Consider the following 19,765-nt stretch of genomic DNA (forward strand, 5'->3'; position numbering starts at 1 on the left):
TAAAAAATAAATAAATAAATAATCCAGTCGACCCTGTATTCCCCCTTTGTTTCGTGTATCCGACTCAAGTCACAGACAAGATAGTCCACTCCCTGAGGCTTAGCATTTTAATAGCAGCAGACGGCGCCACACACCTTCACATGTCACCACTGCGGCACTAATACCCACCGCCCATTCACGACTGGTGTGATGGTATTAGCGGTGGAGTTTTTATGGTATATCGGTGGGTGTTGTGGGAGATCAGTAAAGTCTATTTTATTTATAGGCAAATTCGCTAAAAATGCTTCCCTGCTCCAGCCTGGGATCGAACTCGGGTCTTTCCACACAGCAGACCACTTCGCTACCACTTGGCCAATGATTCGAATCGGAGTGTACAGACCCTGCCTCAGATCAGCACCTAAACCCACTAAACCACCAGGCGTTTTGACCTACTACCCGTTTAACCTCTCAGCCCGAGGACGCCGCTTTTATTTATATATATTTAATTAATGAGAGGACGATGTGAGTTGGAGGGAGGGCAGCCTACTGACGGGGGAGTTAATACGTCTGGGTATAAACAGACAGGCACAGACAGACAATCAGACAGGTAATTCTTAGGACAGCTGCCACCTACTGAAGGGGTAAAAGGCTGCTAAGCATAATAAAAATCGTCTGAAATTATCAACAACAACAAAGACAAAATATCCTTGGCTAAAGACGTAAACAATAAATAAAGGATAATTGGATAAACGAGGACCACCGGTATTTACTGCAATAAAGATAACCATCCCAGCTTTAACACACACCGCTAGTATTGCCTGTATTGCCTCTGTTTATCATTATCTGTTTCCATGTTCTGTTTATATTTATTCTTCAATTTATTTTACCCTAGTTCTTGAAATCGCCCATTCTCTCTCTCTCTCTCTCTCTCTCTCTCTCTCTCTCTCTCTCTCTCTCAACCTTTGATCTTTTCCCCTTTCCTGAACCCTCTTCTCTCTCCCTCCCCCCTCTTCTCTCCCTCTCTCAATCTCACACCCTCTCCCTCTCCCTTCTTCTCTTAGTATAGCTGTTCCAATATTTCTTGTCTCTTGATTCCTGTCCCTCATATGCGCACAATCTCTTCTTATCTCGGTGTTCCTGTCTCTCACACGCGCGCACGCAGTTCACGCACGCACATACACATACGCACACACTTAAGCACATATGACCATCTCTCACTTTTTGTTCACCGTACATTTCTTGTTTTATGCCTTCACACACACACACAATATAATATATATATATATATATATATATATATATATATATATATATATATATATATATATATATATATATATATATATATTTACGCTCCTGACGGGGAATCGAACCCCACACCTCTTGATAGAAGTCAGGCACTGATGCCACTACACCACAACGTGATAAAAGCTGAGACACGTGAATTTTTTGACGAACCAGGTAAATCCATTATGGGAGGATATATGGGATAGATTAAAACTGCTCTGACACTTGACGAGTTGCGTGGGACTGTGAAATAATAATGATGTGTTGTGACTGAGATATATCCTCCCATAATGGATTTATCTGGCTCGTCAAAAAATTCAGGTGTCACAGTTTTATATCACGTTGTGGTGCAGTGGCATCAGTGCCTGACTTTTATCTAGAGGTCTGGGGTTCGATTCCAGGTCAGATGCGTAAAAAACATTTGTACACACGAGTGTAATGTGTGTCTCGCCAATATATATATATATATATATATATATATATATATATATATATATATAAATATATATATATATATATATATATTTAGAGAGAGAGAGAGAGAGAGAGAGAGACGTGTGTGATAATAAGGAAAGACAGGTAGGTAGACCAGGTGTGAGGAAAGACAGGTGGGTAGACTTGGTGTGAGGAAAGAAAGGTAGGTAGGCTAGGTGAGGAAAGACAGGTAGGTAGACTAGGTGTGAGAAAAGACAGGTAGGTAGACTAGGTGTGAGAAAAGACAGGTAGGTAGACTAGGTGTGAGAAAAGACAGGTAGGTAGACTAGGTGTGAGAAAAGACAGGTGGGTAGACTAGGTGTGAGGAAGGACAGGTAGGTAGACTAGGTGTGAGGAAAGACATGGTAGGAAGACTAGGTGTGAGGAAAGACAGGTAGGTAGACTAGGTGTGAGGAATAACAGAATGGCAGGTGGGAAGGTAAGGGGAACAAAATATAACACTTGTCAGCTGGGAAAATACTGAACAAAATTCAGAAGGAAATGTGATGGAGGTCAGATGTCAGGAAAAATACTGAGGGTCGGCGACTCTGGATGTTAGTATATCAACTGATCTGTCTGTCTGTCTACCTATCTATCTATCCATTACGTAGCATTATCTTTTAAGAGAGATATACTCAGTGCCTGTTTTATATTTCATTTACAAAGCAATATTATTTGAAAGTTTATTCCACTTTTAAATGGGTACATGTTGGTGATTGCAACATTTTCAAACCAATATTTTCAGAGTGGAATAATATGTCACACAAAGTGTCACCTCAACTGCATAAAGCTTAATAACTGTGCCAGAGAATATTTGTGTAACCCTGTCAGTCCAGTGATATATTTTCGTAGTTTATCGGCGAGGCTGCCAGAGGATTTTATTCAGTCTAGGAGAGCCATCTTGTACAGCTGAGGTGGTGAAGGCTGTATCCAACCACTTCAGTCTGAAAAGCCTACCCCATGTACGATGAATCAGACTGAGGCTAGCGAGAGTAAATATACCAACTGTCATCCGGGTATAAGGATTAACTGTTAATATCTGTGTGTGAAGCATGACACGTGAGGTTGTACAAGGCCAGCTGATAACACTACCAAAGGTGATGTCTGTGTGTTTACTACTGGTGGATAAACTGTGCAACGTTTTAAGCCAGTACTGGGCGAGGCCTCATTTCTGTAACTAATTTTGGTTTTCGCCAGATTATGTTATTCAGGCAAGGGAAACCCCTGCACTAGAATGGGTTATACACACTCTGGATAGCCTTTGCCAACACGTTGTCTCATTTAGGTAACAACACTGTGGCTAACACTAAACTCTTATGCTGATGTGGCGAAATCTTCATCTGCGCCACAAGCAAAAGAAAAATACGAAAGGATGTAAAAGAGAGAGAAGATATGTAAAAAGGGAACGAAAGAGACATATGGGAAAACAGAGTGAGGTAAGAAAGGATATGGGAACGTTGGGTGGAGAAAACGATCACAAGAACAACATTGGGGAAAAGAAAAACAAAGGGTGAGAGAGAGAGAGAGAGAGAGAGAGAGAGAGAGAGAGAGAGAGAGAGAGTAAAAATTCCCTTAAAAAAAAAAAACACACACACACACACACTAAAACAATTCATATTTCTTTTATCGCTGCTGCTCTGACACTTGGCTATTGTTGGTACTATTCATCACTTTTTATTACGAGTCTAAAAAGTAAGATAACGTTAACTGCCTCTAAAATTAATTCTCTGACTAGGCGCACCAAATAATTTCATCCAAGACATCGTTCTTGAAGGTATGAGTAAGCAGAACTTGTTGAAGAAAAAATAACGGAAGTTAACCTAAATCAAATAAAGTCTGTTACTAAAATACTTTGTTCTACCTAGCAAGACAATGTTCTGATTTTTTACATTAACTTTGTTCAGAGCTTATGAATAAAACAGCCTGAAGTTATAATAATATATTCCAACTTCCACACACACACACACACACACTTCTTCAACTTATGACTATCTTAATATCTTCCCCAGTTTATATACGAATAATATTTTCAACATTTTTTTTTTTTTTTTCGGTTACAAAAACAACTTCACTACTTCTAAACACATTTACGCACAACCCTTCTTACCAACACAAATTCTCCTACTACTTTCATTTTAATACGTTCAAATCTCACCTTTACTTTCTCCTTTTCCTCTTTCCACTCTTTCTCCTTCCCTGCTCCTCCTCCTCTTCCCTCCCCATTCCTCTCCCCTAATCATCTTGCTGCTCATCCTCTTCAAAACACGCAACTTTGTTTCCCTCAAAACTAAATTACATGGATTTTTATATATACTTCCCACTATTGCAAGCATACCGTACAATTCTGCTGGCTATTTTTCCACTAACTATTTTTCTCATTTAAAATTCAGTAACACAACATCTCTTCACAAATACTTATATTTGCTCTACTTACAAGCAAACGAGCGATTATTTATTTACTCCCAACTTATTTATAAGAAGATTTGTAAGCAACCTGTTTAGCAACTATTATCACATATACAGTATTTCTATGAACGATGATGACACAAACAACACGTCCCCTTCACACACACACACACACACACACACACACACACACACACACACACATATATATATATATATATATATATATATATATATATATATATATATATATATATATATATATATATATATATATATATATATATAAAACGTCGGCCCAACTCTCCCCAAACACACAAGATCCAATCCAGTCTCTCTCAAAGTCTCCTCAACCTCTCTCTTTCACTCCAACCTCCACCCTCCAACCCCTCCAAACAGGCCTGCCTCATACATAATCAGGCCATTTCCATACACGACATCACTCGCTGCCAAGATCTCCCTGGACGGGTCTGTGAAGAATACATCTCATTTTCTGACATTTGGAGGAAGGGACAGGTTTGTGAAAGACACCCATCAATGTTTGACTGCTAAAAAATGGGACTGAATCACTTTTTCCTTATTATTTCCTGTAAGCCAAGAAACCATTTACAACGCTGGGTGGTAACCATATAACCAAGCCATACGTGCTCCCTACGTGTCACGTGGGTTGGTGGAGGGTTAGTGTCCCTCCCTGTAAAACAAATAACTCAAGAGTCAAATGGCCACCCCGTACGGGATTATGGCGTCTGGCAATAGATAGATAGATAAATAGATAGACTTCTACAATAAGCAACAGGCGGTAGCTCAGTCGGTAAAGAGGTGGCCTGCAGTCCTACCGGACCCAGGTTCAAACCCCCGGTGGGGCAGGAAACAGTTTAAGGATTTGAATTTAATAAAAAAAAAACAGACTTTACTGATCCACCAGAAGACCCGCCGACATGTCGTAAAAATACCCCCGCTAATACCAATACACCAGTCCTGTATGAGACAGCCCTAGCATGCATTCAATATGGACGGTGGGTGTTAGTGCCGAAGTGGTGATATGTAGAAGTGTATGGAATGTTCGAGGACTACTGGGCCTTGGGAGCAGGCTGTGAAGCCTATGCCCGGAGTCGGACACACACACACACACACACACACACACACACACACACACACACACACACACACACACACACACACAAAAGTCAGCACTGAATTTTTCTTGCCACCATGAGCTAACTGGTATTAGTGATGCGTGTGTCTTCGTCATTAGGTCTTTCTCACTGCCTATACCTCCTGTCTTCTAAACGCAATGTACCCAGGCATCTCGAAAACAAAGTAGCTTTTGGCTTTCTTATTTATTATCTTATTTTGACACGGGAGAAGTTTTACAGTCTCACTGTTTTTTTTTTTTTTTTTTTTTTTCCAGCACCGATAATGCATAAAAACTTTCTCATCATCATCCCTCCATTCATTATTCAAACTCAGGCCTTCTGCCGTGTTTAATGACTGGCTCTCAATGTAGGCCTGTTCTCACCAACAGGCAGTATTAGCCTTGATTAATGACCTTGATCGTGATGGATGGTGGCAGTCACGGCTTTGGAGAGTGTGAGTTTAAGGCATTCTTTTATAACCACCACTATGTTGCACAGTATGATGCTGTGTGAGGTTAAGATATTCTTTTAAAACCACCATTATGATGCACACTATGATGCAGTGTGTTTAAGATATTCTTTTAAAACCACCATTATGATGCACACTATGATGCAGTGTGAGTTGAAGATATTCTTTTAAAACCACCATTATGATGCACACTATGATGCACACTCATCTTATTTCATTTGTTTTCACAACTTCACGTAATTTTATTTAGTTTTGGACGACCTTATTTACTATGTCTGACTTTATCTTGAACCCACTAAGAGGGAAAAAGTCCTCATACTAAAGACTCTGCTAAACTGAAGGTGTTGGCAATAAGAGGAAAGAATGGAAGTTACTATACTCCGTTCACTATGACCTAACCTAAAACTGCAATCCATTCACCCTGAATGCTGATCAAAATTAGAAGAGGGTACTAGTCACGATGAAGTGCTGTGGAAAGAGGGCTGAGCGACAGTACTGTCTTAACCTGCTATTACTGTCTTATTCTGCTATTTAACTATGCAAAATGCACAACAAAACGACTAAAATCTTCGCCAAGTTAAGGTTGACAGTCTACAGCAGAGAAAAAAAAAAAAAAAAAAAAAAAAAAAAATCATGAAAAAAAAGAGAGACAGAGAGAGAGATAAAGGCCGGCCAGGAGGACACAGGCTGTATCAACTGTAGAAAACGAGGTTGACTTTCCTCATAATTTTACCGTGAAGTATGAAAATGCTTAATGGTAAAATAGTTGACGTCTGTATGGCATGTAAGAAATCATGATGAGGTTACGAGTAAAGAGAAAATAATCAAATTCAATTAAACATGAACGGATATGCAGGCTGGTTCATACAATACATATGTCAATTCTGGTGTGTTGCAGGGACAGCTGGGTCTGCGTTATTAATATCCATCCTGCATCATTTCCCACTTTATCATCACACTTTTCATGATTTATATTGTCTGATGCAAATTTTATGGTTTTTGACTGTATGGTTAATTGGTAACTACTTGAAGCTGCCAAACTGTGCTCCTCACACCAGCAAACTAAGCCGTCCCCGCAACACACAAGACTGATGGGGTAATATACAGTATGGGTTACCCTGTATAAGAGACACACAGATTAACACACAGTCAGGCTGGTGCGCATTTGCTAGTATGGTATATCGTGGCTACAAAAATCACAACACAACTATGAACAAATGAAAACTGAACATCATGAAGAGTTAGCTGAAAAACACGAAATGGAAAAACATGATGAAAATTAATGAGAGAAATCGGAGAATACGATGGAGAAAAAAATAAGAGAAAGGAATCCAAAAACTAGAAGGAAACTACAAAACACTAAATACTCCAAAACCTGTACAAACGTAGTAAAACATTGGAAATAATACGAGAGAGAGAGAGAGAGAGAGAGAGAGAGAGAGAGAGAGAGAGAGAGAGAGAGAGAGAGAGAGAGAGAGAGAGAGAGAGAGAGAAAAAAAAAAATATGGATCACAAAAATTAAGATGGCAAACTTAAGAGACACAATGTACAACTAGAACCAAAAAAAAAAAAAAAATTAAAAATAATTTAAACGAAAAAAAAAAAGAAAAAAGCGAAAACCAAATAAAGCATTGTAAAAAGACGTGGACACTGAAAATACACTATGACCCTCCAGGTTAACAATAAAATGGAATAAAAAAGAATGAAAAATATAAAATCGAGAGCTAAAGGACTAAAACAAAAGACATAACGAATACCTGAGAACCCGAAATGGAGACTGGCAACAATAAAATATTAAATAATGATATCCATCCTAAAATAAAACACAGAGAGCAGAGATAAACACAGAGGGAAGTATTACAAAACAATGAAGCCAGTATGAAAACCATCAAACTAAAGAAAACCAACAATAAAACAATACCGACCACCACCATACACTAAATCCAGGCCAAACCCGAGCCTTGCATGACGCTAGTTGGTTGACCACTCCCTGCATGACTCTACCCTCCCCCACCCAAACCACTCTTCTTCTTCTTCTTCTTCATCGAGAGAGAGAGAGAGAGAGAGAGAGAGAGAGAGAGAGAGAGAGAGAGAGAGACTACTTATGGTACTGACTTTCATATTCAGACGGAAATTAAATGTGAAAATGGTACAAAGGAAGAAGAGTTTTGTGTGTGTGTGTGTGTGTGTGTGTGTGTGTGTGTGTGTGTGTGTGTGTGTGTTCGCTGTCATGTTTATGGAATCGGTGCAAGAATAAACACAACACAACCATCAAAAATATATGCATACTAATGCAAACACTCCAGCAAACTTGCACGTTCATTAGTTTTTACAATACAGTGTGAATGTGTTGAAACTGAAACGAAATATATACGGTATCGCTTTCCATTGTCAGTACGAAAATTTTATTGAAAAACAGATATATACAATGCATATAAATATATATATAAAAAAAAAAAAACTTCCGTTTGAATCTCTCACGATGGGAAATTGTTTTAAAATATAAAGAAAAAAAATACGAATGGGCGCTCATTATTATTGGTAAGATAATTAATATTTAACGATATTCAATTCAATCCTGAATCCTCTCTCAATATACCTGGCCTTTCATTCTCTCGGGATTTATCATGGAAAGATCACATTACCTATCTTTCAATACCTGCTTCCAACAGATTAGGTGAGATAAGCCAATTCTGTGTCTTTTTTATCCCAGTTCATCTGTTGTCTTTATATAGAGGTTTTACTCGCCCCAGTGTAGAGTACAACTCTCATGTGTGGGGAGGCTCCCCACAAACAGCTCTTCTCAATAGGGTGGAGTCAAAGGCTTCTCGTCTCATTAACTCTCCTCCTCTTACTGGCTCCCTTCAACCTCTGTCTCTTCGCCGCACTGTTGCATCTTTATCTCTTTTTTTATAGCAACTTCAATGGTCACTGCTCCTCTGAACTGTATACTTGCATCCCTCCACCTCTACGACGGGCGCGTAGCACCTTTCTAGCAACAAACTCTCACCCGTTTTGTCCAACTCTCTAATCTAATGCAAGAGTTAACCGTTACTCCCAGTCTTTCAAGTATGCAACAGGTCAACTCTGGAACTGTCTTCCTGTATTTCCCACTGTCTATGGCCCCCAGCCTTTAAACTAAGTGTGTACTGGCATTAATGGATCTGCAGTAGAATAAGATTTTTTTTTTTTTTTTTTTTTCTTGAGGGAAAAATTGTGCTGGCTTCCAACCTTCGGTTCTTTTCATTTTATATTTAAAAAAAAAAATAAACGAAAAATTCTGACATAAATGGGGATACAACTGGATTCTGAAAAGACCAGACCAGACCACCTCGTTGTGATCATTGTGTCTGTATTCTCTCTCTTTCTCTCTCTCTCTCTCTCTCTCTCTCTCTCTCTCTCTCTCTCTCTCTCTCTCTCTCACCTTTTGACAGCATCGCACCATTTGTTCCAGGTTTTCCGACCTCCATAAAAAGGACAAACTGGTTGAAAGTTGTGGTGACAGAAATTTGTGTAGGAGAGAGAGAGAGAGAGAGAGAGAGAGAGAGAGAGAGAGAGAGAGAGAGAGAGAGAGAGTCTGGAAGAGGGGGGAAGTAATGGGGGATAAAAATTAATGTTAATAAAATGGAAAATCGAGTCAATAAGGACTGTTCAGTACCTCAGGGGTTACTACTCAGGCGGAATGGAGGGAAGAGGGAATGGGAGAAGAGAGGAGAGAAGGGAGGAGAGAGAGAATGGGAGGAGAAGAGAGGAGAGTAGGGAGAGAAATTGTGGCAGAGATAAGAGCAAGAGGGAAAAAAAAAATGAATGGAGGAGAGAAGATGAGGAGAGACGAGAGAAGACAAGAAAGAGGAAAACAAGAGGTGGGGGGAGGAAAGGCGAAGAGAAGAAAATAGAAAACAAGCAGTAATGATGTAAGAGAAACAGAAGAGACGCGAGGAGTACATAAGTATAGAAGAGACGAGATGAAGAGAACTGAAACGCGAGTCAGCACGGTTTGTTAACATTAGGGGCTTCGGAGATTATTATTCAGAAGGAATAGTGGGAGACAGGGAGATAAGAGAAGAAGACGGGAGAGGAGAGGAGAGAAAGAAAAGAATAATGGTGAAAAAACCACGTGAGAAAAACAGAAAGGGGAGGAAAAATGAGAGATAAAAAGGGGAATGAGGGAAAGGAAGTGAAGGGAAGGGAAGAAAGGGGAACGGTAGAGAAGTGAGGAATGAAAAAGGACAAGGGAGAAGAGGAAAGGAATGACAGTGGACATGAAAGGAGACGAGAGATGAAAAAGGAGGAGAAGGGAAGGGAAGGGAAGGGAAGGGAAGATGAGAACTGATGAGAGAAAAGAGAAGAGGAGCAGAGAGGACGGCAGAGGAGAGAAGAGACGAAGAGCGAGAGGAGGGCTGAGAAGAGAATTGATGAGTAGAAAGGAGGGCAGAGAAGAGAAGAAATGAGTAGAGAGGAGGGTAGAGAAGAGAAGAAATGAGTAGAGAGGAGGGCAGAGAAGAGAAGAAATGAGTAGAGAGGAGGGCAGAGAAGAGAAGAAATGAGTAGAGAGGAGGGCAGAGAAGAGAAGAAATGAGTAGAGAGGAGGGCAGAGAAGAGAAGAAATGAGTAGAGAGGAGGGCAGAGAAGAGAAGAAATGAGTAGAGAGGAGGGCAGAGAAGAGAAGAAATGAGTAGAGAGGAGGGCAGAGAAGAGAAGAAATGAGTAGAGAGGAGCGGAGAGAAGAGAAGAGTAGAGAGGAGGGCAGAGAAGACGCGCGGAGAGGAGAGCAGAGAAGAGAGAAAGGAGAGGAAAAAATACAAAAAGAAAAAATTAAAGAAGTGATTCCGAAGAGGGAAAAATGACAGAGAATATTTAGTGATAGGAGAAGAGAAGAGGACAAAGAAGAGAATCAATAAATGTCAATAAGATTTGTTAAGTATTTCTGGGAATATGATTCAGAAATACTGAAAACCACTGTTCTAATGCAGGAGTCAACCGATACTCTTAATCATTCATGTTTGCAATAGGTAAGCTCTGGAACTATCTTCCTCGATCTGCTATTCCCTCTATGACCCCCAAGCTATTAAACGCAATGGAAGGGGAAAAGGAGAGAGAACGGGAGGAGGGACTGGTGGTGGAGAGATGAGTTGGAGAGAATATATGAGAAGAGGAGAAAAACAAGAGAGGAGAAGAGAAGAAGGAAAGTAAAGGGAAAGAAAAGAAAGACAAATTATAAATAAAACTTGAAACGCAAAAATTTTGTAATAAAAAAGAACCACTTAAAGAGCGGTAGTCAAGGTTCAGGTTGGGTAAGGCAGGGGCGAGGCAAGGGTGAGGCCGAGAAAGAGACGGAAAGGCAGGGTGAGGTAGGGAAAGAGATGGTGAGGCAGGGAAAGAGACGGTAAGGTTGGGTGAGGCAGAGAAAGAGACGGTAAGGCAGGGTAAGGAAGGGAAAGAGACGGTTAGGCAGGGTGAGGCAGAGAAAGGGAAGGTTAGGTAGGATAAGGCAGGGAAAGAGACTTATAGGGACAGTAAGGCAGGATAAGGCTGGAGGAGGCAGTGTGAAGCAGGGAGATGGACCGTGCGGCAGGATAAGGCAGGAAGACAGAGGGTAAGGCAGGGATAGAGAGGGTGGGGCAGGAAGGGGTCGGTTGACTGCCTGGGTTAAGACATTTCCTGACCTTTGTCGAGACAGACAGACAGACGGACAGACAGAGAAACGGGTTCGCAGACGTGAAGAATCTCCTCTAACGACCTTGATTTTCTCTCTCTCTCTCTCTCTCTCTCTCTCTCTCTCTCTCTCCAAAATAATGCTACATAATGGGTCATTTAACCTCTCTCTCTCTCTCTCCTACACCGCGCCTCCTGAGTAATGCTACATAATGGGTCATTTAACCTCTCTCTCTCTCGTACACCGCGCCTCCTGAGTAATGCTACATAATGGGTCATTTAGCCAGTAACGAGGCTAATGATGGAAGCATCATTAACACTGACACCCTTATTACTTACACCGTTATTTATTACTCGTTATTACCCGTTAGTCTGTGTATCTGACATTAGTAGATGGATGGTGCAATTAATTACCTTATACTCGTATTTACCAGATTTTATTCTTTATCTGCTTGGATGATGTAACTCAGTGACTGAAAAACACAAAAATACTGCTCAACATCTTTTCTATAGCACTTCTTCGTGACTAGCATTATAATCTAGCTTCCACGTATACTATTGTTCAAGATGGAGACATTGAAGTTTTAGGCCGAGGCCAAGTTGAAGTAAATGGACTATATTAGTAAGACTGGTGTGGCCACTGTACATAGACGACCTTTGACTCACAAATGTATTCTGATGTGTATGTGTGGGGGGGGGGTGAAAGACAGACTAATGGAACTGAATGATGAATTAGATAAGCTGAAAGGACTTTCATAAGACTGACTGTCAAATAAAGTGAAGTAAATAATTGTGCTGATAATAAGGCAGAAGAGTGTGTGTGATAGGGTGAGAATGGATGAGGAAAGGAATGAGACAAGTGTATGTCAGTGAGTATAAGGATGGGAGCAGGTGTGGTAAACCAAGAAGGTGGATGAGAGTGTAGGAAGGAGGGGTATGGAGGGATGATGAGGCTGGGGAAATGACAGGGTATACAGTAGATTATATGAAGTGTATAGGAAGAAGCACATGATACAGGTTTGGCACACCTGTTCATGCCATGAAAATCAACGAAAAAATTGTATGAAAAAGGGAGTGGAGAGAGTTAGGCCTGTGAGATGGAGGTAGAGTATCGGTGGGTTGAATTGTGTGTGAATAATTATTTATGTGGCCAGTTATGTTGTTAACAGTTCTTACACTTTGTACTTGTGTTTGAATCCAACCTCAATCCACTTTTAGAAGGGAAAGAGGGTCAGGAGAATGATGTTTTAATGATGAACACATTAAACTCATACATCAAAGATTTTAATGACAGAAAAAGACAGACGGGTAAGCAGACTGATAGGTAAGTAGGTAGGCAGTTGGACAGAAAGATCGGTAGCAGGTAGGCAGGTACGACGACAGACACAGGAAGGTTGGCAGGTCCATAAGTAAGCAGTAAGTACAAAACTACACCAGCAGATAAAAAAAAAAAAAAAAGTAGGTAACACAAGCCTGTCACTAACCTTCGCATACAAGTTTATTACACAACTCTCACTTACAAAATTGTGAAGTATATTTTTCTTCTAAATTTTATTATATTCTGTAATCGGAGGGTCAGGTGAATGAAGAAAGCGCTGTTTGCTTGTGCTTATACTCGTATGTTATCTTATTTGTTCTCTTATTAAACTAGGATTCAATACGCTTAGGGATATAATAATTTTGGTTTGCCTTTGCAGTTCCAATGTTCATGTGACGAGATGTACCGTAAGTAGTTTCCACTTTTTTTTTCCTTTTGCCTCTCCTGTTCTGGGCTATATTTCTCTCCTCCCCTCCCTCCTCTCTCTCCAAGTTTCTTACCCTCCAATTCACTCCCTTTTTCTCTGCTGTCCTTCTTAAAAACCCCTCCTTTTCCTCCCCTCTATCTCTTTCCTCCTCCCTATCACATCTCTTTCTCCTCTCACTCACTCACCACTTTCTTTTTTCACTCAATCCGTCCTCTCTCTCTCTCTCCAACACCCTGCATGGTGTAAAATTTTAAACCAGCCGGAAATACTCGTAAGTCGCCTCCCTGAATTTATACTGGTGCCTTTATTTGTGAGAGAGAGAGAGAGAGAGAGAGAGAGAGAGAGAGAGGGGGGGGAAGGCAGGAGAAGAGGAGAAAAGCGACAAAAAGAAGAGACGAAAACGACTGGTGTGATGGTATTAGCGGTGGTGATTTTATGGTATATCGGTGGGTGTTGTGGAAGATCAGTAAAGTTTATTTTATTTATAGGCAAGTCCGCTAAAAATGCTTCCCTGCCCCAGCCTGGGATCGAACTTGGGTCTTTCCACACAGCAGACCACTTCGCCACCACTTGGCCAATGATTCGAATCGGAGTGTACAGACCCTGACTCAGATCAGCACCTAAACCCACTAAACCACCAGGCGTTTTGACCTACTACCCGTTTAACCTCTCAGCCCGAGGACGCCGCTTTTATTTATATATATTTAATTAATGAGAGGACGATGTGAGCTGCAGGGAGGGCAGCCTACTGACGGGGGGATTAATACGTCTGGGTATAAACAGACAGGCACAGACAGACAATCAGACAGGTAATTCTTAGGACACCTGCCACCTACTGAAGGGGTAAAAGGCTGCTAAGCATAATAAAAATCGTCTGAAATTATCAACAACAACAAAGACAAAATATCCTTGGCTAAAGACGTAAACAATAAATAAAGGATAATTGGATAAACGAGAACCACCGGTATTTACTGCAACAAAGATAACCATCCCAGCTTTAACACACACCGCTAGTATTGCCAGTATTGCCTCTGTTTTATCCTTATAAAGATAACCATCCCAGCTTTAACACACACCGCTAGTATTGCCAGTATTGCCTCTGTTTTATCCTTATAAAGATAACCATCCCAGCTTTAACACACACCGCTAGTATTGCCTGTATTGCCTCTGTTTTATCCTTATAAAGATAACCATCCCAGCTTTAACACACACCGCTAGTATTGCCAGTATTGCCTCTGTTTTATCCTTAGCTGTTACTATTTTTACTTTATATTCATTCTTCAATTTATTTTGCACTAGTTCTTGAAAATTCTCTCTCTCTCTACCATTGATCTTTACCTCTGTCCCGAATTCTCCTCGTCTCCCTCCCCCTCCCTTCTTTCTCACTCCCACCCAAACACTCTCCGTCTCCTCTCCCTTCCCTTCCCTTCCCCTTCCCCTACAGCTGTTCCCATCTCTTCTTATCTCTTTATTCCTGTCTCTCACACGCGCACACACCTCACGCACGCACAGTACAAATACGGTACGCACATACTTAAGCACACATGACCGTCTCTCACTTTTTGGTTACCATATATCTCTTGTTTTATATCTTCACACACACACACACATTATATATATATATATATATATATATATATATATATATATATATATATATATATATATATATATATATATATATATAAGAGAGAGAGAGAGAAAGTGTGTGTGTGTGTGTGTGTGTGTGTGTGTGTGTGTGTGTGTGTGTACTGAACAAGTGTGGAGAATACTAGTAAATGTGAAGATGAAAATGAGTGTGCGATAATGAGGAAAGACAGGAAGGTAGACTAGGTGTGAAGAAAGACAGGTAGGTAGACTAGGTGTGAGGAAAGACAGGCAGGTAGACTAGGTGTGAGGAAAGACAGGTAGGTAGACTAGGTGTGAGGAATGACAGGTGGGTAGACTTGGTGTGAGGAAAGACAGGTGGGTAGACTAGGTGCGAGAAATACCAGAATGGCAGGTGGGAAGGTAAGGGGCACAAAATGTAACACAGGTCAGAAGGGAAAATACTGAACAAAAATTCAGAAGGAAATGTGATGGAGGTCAGATGTCAGGAAAAATACTGAGGGTCGGGGACTCTGGATGTTAGTATATCAACTGATCTTTGTCTATCTACCCATCTGTCTATCCATTACGAAGTAATATCTTTTAAGGGAGATATACAGAATGCCTGTTTTGTACTTCATTTACAAAGCAATATTATTTGTTAGTTCATTCCACTCTTAAATGGGAACATGTTGGTGATTACAACATTTTCAAACCAATATTTTCAGAGTGGAATAATATCAGTCAAAGTTTATCTCAACTGTATAAAGCTTAATAACTGTGCCAGAGACTATATGTGTAACTCTGTCAGTCCAGTGATTTATTTTTGTAGTTTATCGGCGAGGCTGCCAGAGGATTTTATTCAGTCTAGGAGAGCCATCTTGTACAGCTGAGGTGGTGAAGGCTGTATCCAACCACTTCAGTCTGAAAAGCCTACCCCATGTACGATGAATCAGACTGAGGCTAGCGAGAGTAAATATAACAACTGTCATCCAGGTATAGGGATTAACTGTTGATATCTGTGTGTGAAGCATGACACGTGAGGTTGTACAAGGCCAGCTGATAACACTACCAAAGGTGATGTCTGTGTGTTTACTACTGGTGGATGAACTGTGCAAAGCTTTAAGCCAGTACTGGGCGAGGCTTCATTTATGTAACTACTTGGGTTTCCGCCAGATTATGTTATTCAGGCAAGGGAAACCCCTGCACTAGAATGGGTAATACACACACTGGATAACCTTTGCCAACACGTTGTCTCATTTACGTTATAACATTGTGGCTACAACTACACGCTTTTATTTAATGCGCCAAACTCTTCCTCTGTAAAGAGTTAACCCTTTCCGTGTCACAAGCAAAAGAAAAATACGACAGGATGTAAAAGAGTTATGTAAAAAGAGAATGAAAGAGAGACGGATGGGAAAAAAGAGTGAGCTGAGAAAGGGTATGGGAACGTTGGATGGAGAAAACGATCACAAGAACAATTTTGGGGAAGAAAGAGAGAGAGAGAGAGAGAGAGAGTTCTGTATGAAAACCTGGGAGAGAATGCCTTAAGATAAGAAAAATTAAGAGAACACGGTTTTATAAAGAACGAAAAAAAAAAAAAAAGCGGTAACAAAGCACAGTAAACCCGTCCCCGGCAGTCATTTTGGTGCTGACGTATAAACACAGCAGGATATCCCCTCAAAGATACGAGTATTACATATCAAATCTGGAGTGAAATGGGAAAAAAACTGACGATTTTTTGTCCACTTGAAATTTTAGGCCCGACCCACATGACATTGACCCCCCTACCGGTACCTGGGGGGTGACCCCCCTGATGTAATGAGGAATGTTATACCGTAGGATGCAGATTTGAAAAGTGCATCTTTAGGTTTTGGTTTCATGTTGATACGACGAATTTGAAATTGAGGTATGGCGAAAAAAAAAAAAAACTTTTTGGGCCTACAGCCTGGGCCTTGGCCCAATTTGGCACAAAATTTAATCAGGTGATCAGGAGGTCATAGCCCATCATCCCTGTAATTTTAGTAAAAATCGCACCAGTAGTTTTCGCGTAATGTTGTTAGCAGACAGACAGACAAAAAACAGAGACAGAAACCGAGTGAAAACAATGCCCGTCCCCAAGCCCCTCCGGGGAGGGGAGGGGTAAATACACAATAAGGAAATGAAGAGTAAGAATTCGACAACGAAAATATGATAAGGACGGAGAGGAAACATGGAACAGATTAATTATAACAGACAGACAGACTGACTGACGGACTGACAGACAAACCGAGTGAAAACAATGCCCGTCTCCGAGCCCCTCCGGGGCGGGGATGGGTAACAATACAATACGGAAGAGTAGGAAATCGACAATGAAAATACGATCAAGACAGCGAGGAAACATGGAACAGATCAATTACTGCAGACAGACAGACAGATGGATTAAAAAATTGATACAGACAGACAGATAAGCACAGAAAAGTCCATGAAACAAACCCATTACCAGCACACACACACACACACACACACACACACACACTTCTATTCCCTCTCTACCTCGTCCTCCGTGCACCTCCCTCTCAGCATGTCTCCGTCTCCTCCTTCTTTACGTCCCTCATGCCATACTTCCTCCTTATAAAGTACAGTCCTCATCAGCATTTCATTACACAAACATTTCCCATTATCACCCTTCTCCGCTTTACAGAGCTTCCCACTTCCTCTCTCATTACATCCCTTTCTTGCTCCCTTTCCTCCTCTACTTTCATCCCTACCTAGCTACTCTCTAATTTAGTTCTCTCCTCTCCTTATCTCCTCTCCCTCTTCTCCTCTGCTTCATTCCCTCTTCTCTATATGTTTTCCTCTCCTTTTCTACTTTCTTAAACATAACACCTCCTATGGTATTCCCCCCTACCTCTCTCTCTCTCTCTCTCTCTCTCTCTCTCTCTCTCTCTCTCTCTCCATGTATACACGTGTGTGTGTGTGTGTGTGTGTGTGTGTGTGTGTGTGTGTGTGTGTGTGTGTGTGTGTGTGTGTGTGTGTGTGTGCGCGCGCGAGCACAAGTGTACTCATTATATCCTACGTTTGTTTCTGTGACTGTATGTGCATTTGTTTGTAATTGCTTATGTGCATGTTTGCTCAACCCTACGTAATGACCTACGTCTGTTAATGTCTGTTAGGTCCTGGAATCCCTGGCTACATTCATCATCATTTTCTTTACTCGAGTGACTTGTCTGGAGCAGCAGGATAAGTTACCACATCGAAGGCGTTGAAAGAGAATGAACACGGATGAGGAAAAACAAAAAGATGCTTTGGTTTGTGTATGTACTGGAAGTGTGTGAATAAGCTTTTCCATCCAGACATTGCTTAATATATTCTTACTCCCTCTAGATAATTTTATTTACTTTCGGTGGTTTTCGAGGTGTAAGATATAGCTACATAATCCCTTCAGAACCCGACTTCTAAAGTGTCATCATAAAGTAGCAAGACTAAACCAAAACTACGTGCCCGGACTGAAGGCGTTAAGTGGAGTAGGGAAACTGAACCATCAAAGGAAATGCCAAGGACCTGAGATAAATGGATGAACTAAGTGTGCAGATACACATGACAAGAACTGCATCCCTATTTTAACGTGTCAGTCAACGCAATGGTGTCTGTCCCTCAGCTATCAGAAAGCTGTTTTGTGTGGATCGTTTGGCTTGTGATGTGAAGCAGATATTTTATAAGGCTTTAATGATGAGTATATGGATGTGTGGTACTACCACCAACGCTATTTCCACCACCACTAATATTCCCCCCTCTCGCCCCGCCTCCCACCCCCCCTCTCTCTACCTTTCACGTATCTATCTACCTAGACTACCTATTCTCTCTCTCTCTCTCTCTCTCTCTCTGCATTCAAGTGATTAAAATTCAGTCACAAAAGGACGAAAATTTGATTCTAGGTTTGGGCAGGAAACAACTGATGTAATGCGAATTTCATTATATAATTTTACTGTGTCTCCCCCAAACCCACCGACACGTGGTAACAACCCCCACCCCCCTCAACGCTAATACCAGCACACCAGTCCTGAGTGAGACAACCCCAGCATGGATTCAGTACTGACGGTGGGTATTAGTGCCACACCGGCGACCCGTGAAGCCCCACACGATTTTCTGTAGCTATGTGAGCACAGGAGTATGAGTGTTAATCCTTTCACTACCAGGGAGCTGCAATAATGTGTGGGCAGACGAGAGGAGAGGAAAGAAAACAGAGAAAAGAGAGGACATGAGAGAGGAGGAAAATAAATAAAAAGAAAAGATCACCAGTAATGAATAAGTGGGAAGGATGGAGATGATGACGCAAAGACAAAGAGAGGAAGCAAAAAGATGTGGAGGAAAGAAACTGAAGAGAAAGGGAAGAAATCGTGGAGAGAAGGCCACTTTGGAGGAAGTTTTAAGAGGATGAGGTTAAAGAGGGAGGGAAGAGGTGGAGGCAGACGAAGAACAAAGTGGAGAAGGAGGAGGAGGAGGAGGAGGAGGAGGAGGAGGGAGGAATGGCAGATCCAGCAAAGAAAAAGGGAAACCAAAAAGTATGAAAGAATTGTGTCCGAAAGATAAAAACAAAATGTAAATATATATAACAAGAGCAACGATAGTAAGAGGAATGGAAAGAAAACTGAGAGAAGATAGGAGTGAGGAGGCGAGGACTGAGAGAGAGAGAGAGAGAGAGAGAGAGAGACAGACAGACAGACAGACACAGAAATCACTCCCACAGAAGAAGCCAGCAAGCAAGGGCCCACTCAGTAGCCTAAAAAAAAAAAAAAGTGACATAAGAACTCTTTGTCATGGAGGCTGATCCGTGCACCTTAACCCTTTACCGTCCATCACAACATTTTATGATAAAACTTTGTTTTTATCGCATATTTTGCGCGCTCTTTGCTCTCTCTCTCTCTCTCTCTCTCTCTCTCTCTCTCTCTCTCTCGTAATATATATCATCAACAAGTAACATAACATTAACAGCGCACACCACCACCATCATACACTGTTTAAAATATTCCACGCCTGACAATTAA

The sequence above is a fragment of the Coenobita brevimanus genome, chromosome 115, assembly GCF_032717465.1.
Source record: "Coenobita brevimanus isolate Jiangsu-jjx chromosome 115, ASM3271746v2, whole genome shotgun sequence".
In the NCBI taxonomy this organism is placed as follows: Eukaryota; Metazoa; Arthropoda; class Malacostraca; order Decapoda; family Coenobitidae; genus Coenobita; species Coenobita brevimanus.